Source organism: Molothrus ater, chromosome 5, assembly GCF_012460135.2.
Source record: "Molothrus ater isolate BHLD 08-10-18 breed brown headed cowbird chromosome 5, BPBGC_Mater_1.1, whole genome shotgun sequence".
Lineage (NCBI taxonomy): Eukaryota > Metazoa > Chordata > Aves > Passeriformes > Icteridae > Molothrus > Molothrus ater.
In genome coordinates, this window is record NC_050482.2 from 43,996,066 (window position 1) to 44,007,005 (window position 10,940).

At 36.5% G+C, this 10,940-nt stretch overlaps 1 long non-coding RNA gene across 1 annotated transcript; it reads right to left on the reverse strand.

Moving 5' to 3' along the window:
- Positions 1-638: 638 nt before the first annotated feature.
- On the reverse strand, positions 639-10,821 carry LOC118697552 (uncharacterized). Its single transcript, XR_004981777.1, has 4 exons — positions 10,660-10,821; positions 8,227-8,334; positions 7,680-7,770; positions 639-4,143 (listed from the first exon to the last, which is right to left on the reverse strand). It is a non-coding gene; the product is annotated as an uncharacterized LOC118697552 (long non-coding RNA).
- Between the last annotated feature and the right edge of the window lie 119 nt (positions 10,822-10,940).

Here is a 10,940-nt window from a genome sequence, read left to right on the forward strand (position 1 = left end):
TACAAGAAAAGGTGAAGCAATCTTTGAGCAGACCAGCCCTTCCACATAGCAGAAGAGTCATAACTGCCCTTCTATTAGGAATGGTAATGGCTCACATAACTTCCTTGCTGCCAAGATAACCTTATCACTGTAGAAATAGGCATAAAGGGAAGAAAGGAAGAGCAGAAAGGGAACTGGGAAACAGAGAATTCTTTAAAAGCAAGCATTCAGCTGTGTATCTCTCTGCCCTTAATAAAAATTCATTGCCCCTTCAGGACACCCAGGAAGAGTCACCCATTCCCTGGACAATCCTGTATACCTACTGTCAGGTTGGCTCCACACATTGCCTTACATGTTTCTGAGCACATTCTTTTCCCCATGCTCACTCAAACACACCCTCTTCCTCCTCTAGTACTCTTCAGCTTTTACAGCACAAATATATTACTCACAAATCTGAGTTTCAAGTTATGTTAGATGAGGATGTTACCAAGTCTGAATGAGGAAGGTCAGTGTGTTAAGAAGTTTCTTCTTGTGGTTGCAGAAAGAAAATGTGGAGTATGCACTAGTTAGCAGCCAATGAAGTAGAGCCATCCAATGGTTCAGATGAAAAGTCAAACATGAAAGAACATCCAGTTTGAGTTTCTATTATACCACATTGAACAGGTGCTCCAGAGTTCTTATGATGAAATAACATTTTTAAGTAGCTGGATTCATAAAATATTACTCAAAAACAAAATATATGAAAGTATAGTTTCTTTATATCATTTTACATTTAAAATTGGGTTTAGTATTTAAAGTTTATTCACTAAGAATGGCAATGAGGTAATACATTGTACATCCAGTTGAAGCTCATAATGTAGAAAATGCTCAATAGCTATAGACATGAAAGATGTCTTAAAATATCTGCCAAGGCAGAAAAATTATGGCCACATCTGTAGAAGTTTACAATCCTTAACATAAGAACGAATTTTACAGTACCTTTAGAAATTAATCTACTGAAGCAGTTTCTCTGAATGAATCAAAATCATTGTAACAGGAAAAACAGTGAAAGAACCAATCTTACCTTAAAATAAACTACCATCTCTGTATAATGCACACAACACAGTATTTAAAAACTGTTGAGAACGGGTAATGTCAGCATCAATTTTAAATTTTTATAATAAAGTAATTGTACTACATGTTCATTCTTTGTTATTTGCACTTTATTATGTAAGAGCCTGTACATTGAGTTCAACTGGGGACAAATCGAGTGGCAGACATTACTTCATAGTTAAAAGGGACTGCACCAGTGTCATTGAACAAGGAAAGCATGCCACTGGAGTCAACACTAAACAATTCATATCTAATTATTACTCATTTTCCAAGGTTTAGAATGAAATGGTTTTTATCTTTAATTGTTTTATCTTTAATCTTTAATGGTTTTAAATCTTTAATACTAGGGCAACACTACACTTTAAACTCACAACAGTCTTACCCAGCATAATACCAATTCCACAACTGGATCTATTCAGGTCCCTTTCACATACATGAAAGGCCCAAAAGACTTTACAGACCTTTGACAAAGTCCATCTGGCAGCAGCTTCGATATAAATACTACATAAAACTGATACAAAGAGGATAACACTTCCCAAGGTAAAAGAAAAGATAAAAGGAAAAATCTTTGAGATAATCAGAAAAAATCAGAAAAGGAAAGAGAGATAAAATCTAAAAAGCACATGCTCACCATTTATATTACAGAATTTTAATTCATGTGGTCAGTTTTTATTTATTTTAGTGGACTTTGTTCGGTGCCACTTACAATGCATCTCTAGAAATTATCTGCACTTTTGGTCCTACTATCAGGGGAAAAACATTTGCAAAAACTCCAAGCATTCAATTGCAAAATCTGGTTTCAGCCACATTTCAAGGCAAGTATCTTGAGTCTAATAGATGATTTCAAAAGACATGTCACCACGTTGAATAGCAACAAATTTGCAGTTGCAAATACAACTGATCTTTTAGCATTTCCATAATCAGGATATGACTTGTGAAGTCTATGCCTTCAAACCAATCTAAACTAGATTTGTCCTCAGTCAAATTCTAAATCCTATTTCCAACTTAATTTAAACCACAATATCTTCATTTCCTTTAAAACTCAAATTGACAAGATCTGTAGTAAAGCACTGTCCTTGATGGATCATTCTTACAAGCCTCCTGCTAATACTAGCAATCCATGAGATCCTTGGTCTTTCTCTAGGATTAATGTTCATTATGCAGGCAGAAGGAAAGAGTGACAAACACCAAACCACATAAATCAGGTCTATAACTTTCATTAGGAAAAAAAAAAAAAAAAGAAAAGGTTGTTTGTGACATCTTTTATGCTTCCAGTAATGCATTGCTATTGCCAGAAATTTCTTTCCTATATAAAGATGCCTTATCTAAACTCTTAAAAATAGTAACAGTAAGGTTCAGGAAATAATACAAAAAATCATAAGAAAATTCACCCTTTTCCATCCTGTGAAGAAATGTTAAAACTGGCTACTAAAACTAGAATAAAGGTGTACCCTAAACCCTTATCCCAGAGTTTTCATTTATATACCTGTAATTTATGGAGATACACTGTCTTTTAAGAAATTTTACATTTTTTTTCACCTACCCTTTTTCCGCAGTGAAAATATTAAGTACTCACTCAGAAGAATCATTTTTAATTTAATCAGAAATTTTAATAATTTATTACTACTTTACCCAAGAAAAAGTAATATTAAAATTTATGTTAAATGGAAAATGAAGCTTCATAAAGCCATATTTTAATTTAAATATGCATAAAACTGCTAAAACGTTGTAAGCCCTCTACACTCCACTTGACTTGTTGAGAATGAGATGAACTCAGCAGCATCCCTGAAAACTCACATGCAGAGTCACATAAGTAAGGGAGCATTGAGATAAAGCTGAAAACAATATTTTAGGAAATCTTGATAGAGCTACAACGTCATAATGTAACTCAACTAAGATTACATGAACAGTTCTATGTAATACAGACAGTGAAGTAAACTTACAAAGCTTGCACAAGCATGATGGAAGGATAGAATTTGTTGCATCACTTATTTAATTTAATAGGACAACAAATGAAGTAATACAGCAAAGGTAGAATATTTTTTAAAAAGCAGACTTCAGACAAGGCTATAATCTGAAGAGGCATTGTCTATCAATATGAACAACAGGCAGACCAGATAAATCCTAAAACAATAACAAAACTTTTCCTCCTGAGAAACACTTATTACCAGAATAGAAAACATTTTTTTTTCTATGGAAGAATCCAAAACAGCTGGATTTCATCCCAAACCAAGGAAATAGGGAACTTTATTAAAACAATGGACAGATCAACTCCCACTGTAGCTCAGCTTTACAAGCAGTAACAATAGAACAGGTTTTAATTTACAGCATACTTACAGTAAATACCACTGCCATCAATATTTTAACAGTTGTTACCTAGACAATAGTAAAATCTGAGCCTCATTGCACTGAAAGATGTGAAGCTGTTAACAGACAGCTCAATGACAAGTTGAATTACAGAATCAAACACCCCCAGTCTTTGATTTGAAATTGTCCACATTTGTTGTTTATCAGGACAACGTTCAGTAACCATTCACTCAGCTTCTACTGGAAGCAAAAAGTAATTATTATAAAGTAGTAACTAAAACCTGATATGCTAACTTTGGAGAAACTCCAGGAGGAAAAGTTGATTTTATTCTGTGCATAAGTGCATTTTTTTTTCTTCTATCTTCCTAAAATTTGGGAAATTGAAATTACTATTAAGAAAAATTCTATAATTGGTGAATGCATCTCAAGACTACTGACACACAAGTAGTGGACCACTTTCATACTACTTGTATGAGAGGAAAAATATTTACAAAAAAGAAAAAGTTTCAATAGATCGTTATCAAAATATGCAATTTAAATAATTTAAATTTAAATAAATATAAACATTTAAATAATTCATGTGGATTGTGCAATAAAGGAAAGCACTCAGTGCACTTGTCAGAGTAGCAACTAGAAATTCCCTGCTTGGCTTTTCCTAATTTGGAGCTTACTGGGTCTTAGTGCTCCAACCATCTGACCATTCTGATGATCTTTCTTGAGCACAGATTCCATCTCACAGGTACTGGAAAGTTTTCTGGATACAATCTGTCAAGATAAATACAATTCTTCAGTAAAACTGACGTTGAAGCTGGCTAGCTCTAATAACATATTCATGTTTGAATCCATCCCCCATACCAATACCATTTTATTTTGGCCATACACAGAAAACATGTTCCACCTGCTCAGCAGTTGAGCAACAGAACCCAACGCATATGGAAATCACTAGGCTAAAATCAAGATCAACCAGAGTGATTTCCTACTGCTACCAACATGTACATTTATATGCAAATCTTCCATTTGCCCACAGACTGTCCTTGCACGATTTTCTGTGCACAAAAACAAACTAGGCACACATCTGTGCCTTTGACCTCAGCAGAGCCCTCAGGCACAGCTTAAATGCTACCTTCTGCTGGCCTCTTAACACCAGGAGGTTCAACTCTTAAATTGCAAACAGCTCTGCTGCATATATTTAGCAACAGTAGCCAAACCACAGTCTGAAACAAAAGCACTGAAATATAAGTGATAATACCAGGCCCCACTGCAATTTGGTTCCAAAGCCAGTAACACATTCAGTCATCAAAAATTCCCGTAGAAACAGAGCAATGAGCAGCTTGCACCTCTGGATGTTTTCAAGAAGCCCATAATCAATCTTAAGAGTCTTGTAATGGGTCATAAAGATGATAATGACTAACTATGATTAAAATTTGTGGGTTACCTATTATAAATCTTCTCCACCCATACTGTTGTACGTATCTATCAGCATTTTGGAGTATTTTTTAACCTAAAAGATTCTATGATTTGATTATCTACTCTTTTTTAAAGGGAGCTTCCAACAAGAAACGTTAAGCCTGACTAAATGTATAAGGGTCAAGAACCCTTAGAATTAAGTCTAAACACTTTTGGAATTAAATCTTCAGATGAAAGCATGGAGAGGAACACTCAGGGTTTTTTACTGCCCTCTCTGCCACCACACCTTTGCAGTAATCACTTTTTCCATTTACCTTTGAAATTCTACCAGATATAAGAGCAAAATTTAATAAGTGTTTACTGCTCATGTGGAATTACCTTTAGTAATTATCTCAAGTATTTCTTCAAATCACAGGTAAACAAAATAACTTCCACTGCTATTTAGCACATTTCCTCATAAAACCTTGGTCAAGCCCCCAATGTTTCTGCCACAAATTACATTTTTCTACAGTCAAAAAAGATGTGCATTGTCATTCAAACTCTTCTGCAAGATTTATGTAAAGTCATATCAGAAACAGACAGGGTCAAATAGTCTGTAACCTGGCTACACAAACATAACAAAATAAACATAATAAACAAATAACCTGTTCTATGAGACTTGAGTGCCAAGTCTAGCCAAGAAGTCTTTTGTTAGATTAGGAAAGAAGATTGCGTAAATGACATTCTATTCTTCCATTTTTGATGCACTGATAATAATACAGCAACCCTTTTATTATTAACCTGGCTTCTAGTGAGTAGGTTCTGCCAGAAAGAGCTGCATGGTTTTGATGTAAGGCCACTATAAACTCTTTCCCTCAGCCCATGGCTGGAAAACACACTGCACAGATTTAGCCAAACAGAACATGTGTCCATCTCTTGGCAACTCAGTTCATGGTCCCATTTCCTCTGTACATTATACCAGGACACTGGAGCAGATGGTATTTATTACAGGCTTGCTGCTGCCCCGGGAGTGATAACATCTTAACCACAGGTAGACCTCCAAAACCATCTGGGTATTTTCATAGTTTTGAATAAGTGAAGGCCTATCTTTCCAATAAGCCAAACTCCTCATAACCTAGACAAATTTTACCCTTTTTTTATCCAGGAAACTGAATGAGGCTCAACAAAGAACCCATACTATCACAATCTTCATGGAGCCACACTTCTGATTTTCTTTGCACTTAAATCAGGATTTCGTTGCAATCACTTAGAAGGCATAACTTTATCACTGAACAAGCCTGTAAGTAAGTCATATAGTCTCTCCAAACTACACCCACTTGCACTATAAGTAATCTACTACCAGAATTAAATCAAAACTTGAATTTAAAAAGTGTTATGGCAATGAGTTCATAACTAAGGAGGAGAAAATAATAAGGACCCTATTGTGAAATGCACTTTTCATGGGAGGAACATTTATGACTTTAAAACTAAACAACAGGAGATACAATTAACAAAGATTTATGGCCTTAGGAGCTTAACCTCAAATCTAAAATTACATAATCTTACAGAAAATCTGAAATACCTAACAGTGATCTTAATTTCTACTAACTTATTTCATGGAATTTGGACAAATCCTTTATATTTTATATTGTCTCTATGAGGAAATAAAATAATTTTGTATTAGTTCAAAAAAATTTTCAGGTACTTTGAATGAAGTTGAGTATTGTCAAAACAACTTTATCACAGAAGCCCAATAATATATGCTAAACAGTTATGTAAAGTAGTACTTTTTCTATTTTACTAAAAGTTCAATTTTAAGCAAATCTAAATCAATCAGAATTCACTGGGCACAAAAAAAAGCACAAAAAATAGGCAGCTCTCTAAATATATAAAAAAGAAACATGCTCAGATGTCTACATTCAAATGAACATAATTGCATTTGATTGATTTCCCCTTTCATTAAATGGTGACTATTATTCATCCCCATTCATAAGCATTTGATATTAATCCCTATCTTTACTGGCAGGGTCACTTTTACCAGACATCAAAGCAGTGCAAACTATACTTTTTGATAAAAGTCAAGATTATAAAGCTAGACTGGCAGACAGTAACAGTGTAATTGCATACAGTTCATACCTGTTGTTCAACAACAATAAACCAAAGGAAAAAAAATTGCTGGCATCTGTAGCAGTGGTCCAGATTCACCTGAAAATTAGGGAGCCCTGTGGATGGAGAATGCAACTCCTGTTATAATGAGCATGTATGTGTACTCTCTTCAAAGTGCAGCTGACAACAGCCAGGTGACAATCTGGCTCTAAGGGAAAAGATAATGTGGGACTTACTTCATAAAAGCTTCTTTATGCAGCAGCATGATTTAGAAATATGTAAGTGCTCCATTTTTCAAAGTTCTTCCTGTTCAGTGTTTACCAGAAGAGAGTGCATGTATGAATTGGCAAGCCTTTTGCATATTTTTTGGCGCTTAAAATTATTTTAAGACTAATGCTGGCATTTTCATAACTGCTAAATCATTAAAAAGATAATATTTTAAGTCTGCAGGGAAGCTAGCTTGGCACAGTTCTCACTTGCTTGCTTACCTAAAGTAATTTTTTTCCTGCCAAATATATAAAATCTCAGAAGAATCACTACTCCCTCCTATTGTATCTGGGTGGAGTAAATCGACTTAAATAAGAACTAACCCAATGAATCCTTACATTTTCCGTAAACCAGATGTTCTTATATTCCAACATGTTCAAGACTTTTTTTCTAGTTTGGGGAAAGCTGCTCACCAGTCTGGCAGTCAGTTAACCTTTCCAGCCTCAGCACTGCAGTTACTGCAGCTTCTGCTGAAATGATGACAAGGCTGCACCTCCAGGCAGCTTTTCACCTGGCCTCAGAGCAGCTGGATGAGGACCTACCATTCCAAATGCCCAGGCTATGCAGCACTAGAGGGATGCATTCTTAAGATACTGTTTGCTCCTGAACTTTGGGGGTTTTGTGCTGGTTTAGCTGTTGAATAACAAAAAAAAAAAAAAACGTTATAAATGTGGCAGAGCAAATGATCAGCTAGAATAATAACTAAAGACACTGGTTTCCCTGACATGAAGTCATTAATTGGATGTGCTATTTGAAGAGGTGCAAAAGATCTGAGGTATCTGTTCCTCTCCAGAGCAAATATTAAGCAGAGCACTAAAAGTACCTCCAAAGCAAATATTTCTTTTTTATTAACCATAATAAACTAAGAGTGGCAAAGAAAGTCACATAAAACTTGCCAGAACATAGTTATTGAACATTGCAGTTTCTAATCTCAGCAATAAATGTAGGTCAAGGGAACTGGAAAATCTAATTACTCTGTAAATTTTTAAACCTGTTTCTTTCTTCTCAAGGAAAAGAAAATTGTTCCTTTGCACTTAAGCAGACTTCACTTCAAAGTGTAACTACAGCTAGGAGATAAATAATTTTTACCTGAATGTAGAGGTTTTTGAACCTCCTTCTTTGCACCTTGGGTTGTATACTCAGGTCTGGTTCACACTTGTCCTCAAGGTATCACCACTTACTTCACAATTACTAGAGCTAAACCACAAAATCCAGATACACTCATCAGAAAAAAAGCAGACAAAAAAAAACCCCATCTCTGATTAAAATACATCTTTGGTACCACATTGCAGCAGTTCCTTTCAGCAATATATCTATCCCATTTGATACCCACTATTCATACACTGCCTTAAGAAAATACAAAGCAATGCATTGTTACAAATCTATTATGAATATAGGTATCTAGTAACATTGTAAATATCAATTATTCCCTGATTATATGACTTTTTCACACAGTTGATGCTGATTTCAGTGTATACAAGGACCATATTACTTAGATTTACAAGAAAAAATAAACAATTGAAAAAAATACAAAAACTTTGATGATTCAAGCCTCCTGATGACTAAAAACCAAGGACTGTTTAAGGATCATATTTCCAAACAAAAAAAAAATAGTCATTTCAGGCACTTAAGATGAATTCACAGCACAATGAATTTCAGCTTCTCTCTCTCAAAACAAAAACAAAATAAAACAAACAAACAAAAAGATTAGGAGCTGTAACTACAGCCAGCCACTGACTGGCCCATCTCACAGAGCTCTGACTTCCAGCCCTTACCTCTGCAATACGTGACAAGGAAACCATGAGTTTCACAAGAGATAGATTTGTGTGTTGTGTTCTGATTTGGCAGCCAAATGTTTTGTTTGTTTTTGGGGGGTGGGAGGGGTGAGCTGTACAGAAGTGGAAAACCTGGCCTAAGGTCATCTGATCTTTGGACAGTGCTCTCATTAAGTATAAAGCCTATTTCTGAGCCTCCTCCAAATCCATGAGAGGTGAAGTCTCCCAGACAAACAAAACAAAAAACAACAACAAAAAGTTAATTCGGAAAGATCCATGTGGAAGACTAAAAATGGGTTTGTATTGAAAGGTAAACCCTGAAACACTAGCTCAAGGAACCACCAAACGAAAATGAGTTCTACCCTGGTCTGTTTTAAAAAGCAAAAGAATGACAAGGGTTTTTTTTTGCTTTATGCATTTGATGAATGACATCTACCTGGTTTATAGAGATGTAAGATGCGTCTTTTAAACTACATGAGAATTCAGCAGACTACACCACACTCCCTGCCCTGTATCATGGACAAATTTATGAATACAAGCATCAAAAGCATTCCTCAGTATTCTCAAAGCCTTCCAATATTAACTTGGTAACCTTTGAACTAAAAATTTCAGGTATTAATTAGGTATTGGTCCTTCCCTCATTATTAAAAAAAAAAATAAAAAGAACTTATAAAGAATTTATCCTGACTGGAGATCCATTAAATTGTTAAAATCATATGCAGCCTGAGGCCTGACTGGTAACAAGCAGCAATAAATGAGACCTGGATCTGCACTGAATGAGCAGAAAAGGAAGAAATCTTATCTGCCAGTCCATTTGCTAAGCAGCAAAAGTGGCAAATTGGCAGAGGTCTTCTTAAACCTATATGTTTATAAAAGTAACTAATGTGGAAAAGCAAATTAAATATGGAGTATCTTAATCTCTTGGTGTTTGACTTTACAGCTTATTATAACTTTGGCAAAATAATATAACTCATTACAATTGTGCTTTCTTTCCTTCAGCTTTCATGGTTCTGAAGCGTGACATTGCACTGATTCATTGCACTTATTTCATATTCTGAAGAAGAGAAGGTCCAAATTTCACTAAGGACCAGAGCGACCAGTGATGACAATCCAATCTCCCTTCAATACATGCCATAAACAGCATATAAAAAGTCTGACTTATTACAGATCAACAAAACTGTTAAAAAAATAATACTAGGATGAAAAAAAAGGGTGTTCTGGAACATCAAGAAACAAGCAGAATAGTAGTTTAAAGCACATTGGTCCACCCTAGAAGCACAAGAGAGCCTGCTGAACAGCAAAAAGGTTCAGATGAAGGAAAAAGTTTATGGAACACTTGAGATGGGAAATTTTTACAATCACACCACTAAAATAAGGACACACAACCTTCTGTCTGCCAACACGGCTGAGTAATCTTTCATGCGCAACCACTGAAAGCATTGATGACTTCTTGCAGTTGACAGCAATCCGGGACATTGAAAGGAGCAGCATTTTCTTGTTTTGATTTTGGATGGGTTTTGTGAGTTGTTTGGGGTATTTTTATGACCACAGTCTGATGATAATAAAAGTATGGAGCTAGTAGACTTCGTCCTAGCCTACTGGCACCATTGGGGAGGGCTTTTGTCCATCCTGAGCTCGTAAGTAATATAATACAAACGAAACCAAACCAGCCTGAGCTGCCCGCACCCCAGCCTGCATAGAGCATGTTTTCCAAAAACAAGTTATTTCCAAAAGGGGTTTAACTTACAGCGCCAAAGTTACACTCTTGTTACGGCACCCGAGCCATGTGCATACCCCATGTACGCTCAGGGAACGCCGCCCCGCCTCGCACACCTACGGCGGGCTCGATGCCACGGCAGCTGCCGGCACAGACCGCAGCCTTCCCGCGCCCCGCAGCCGCACCGGGCACCGCCCCAGCGGCCCTGGATTGGCGCCTGCCCCGGCCCCGCGGGGCCCTCCCGCTGCCCCGGCCCCGCGAGGCCCGCGCGGGGCCCGCACAGCGCCCGCCCCGCGGCGCCAATCGCGCCC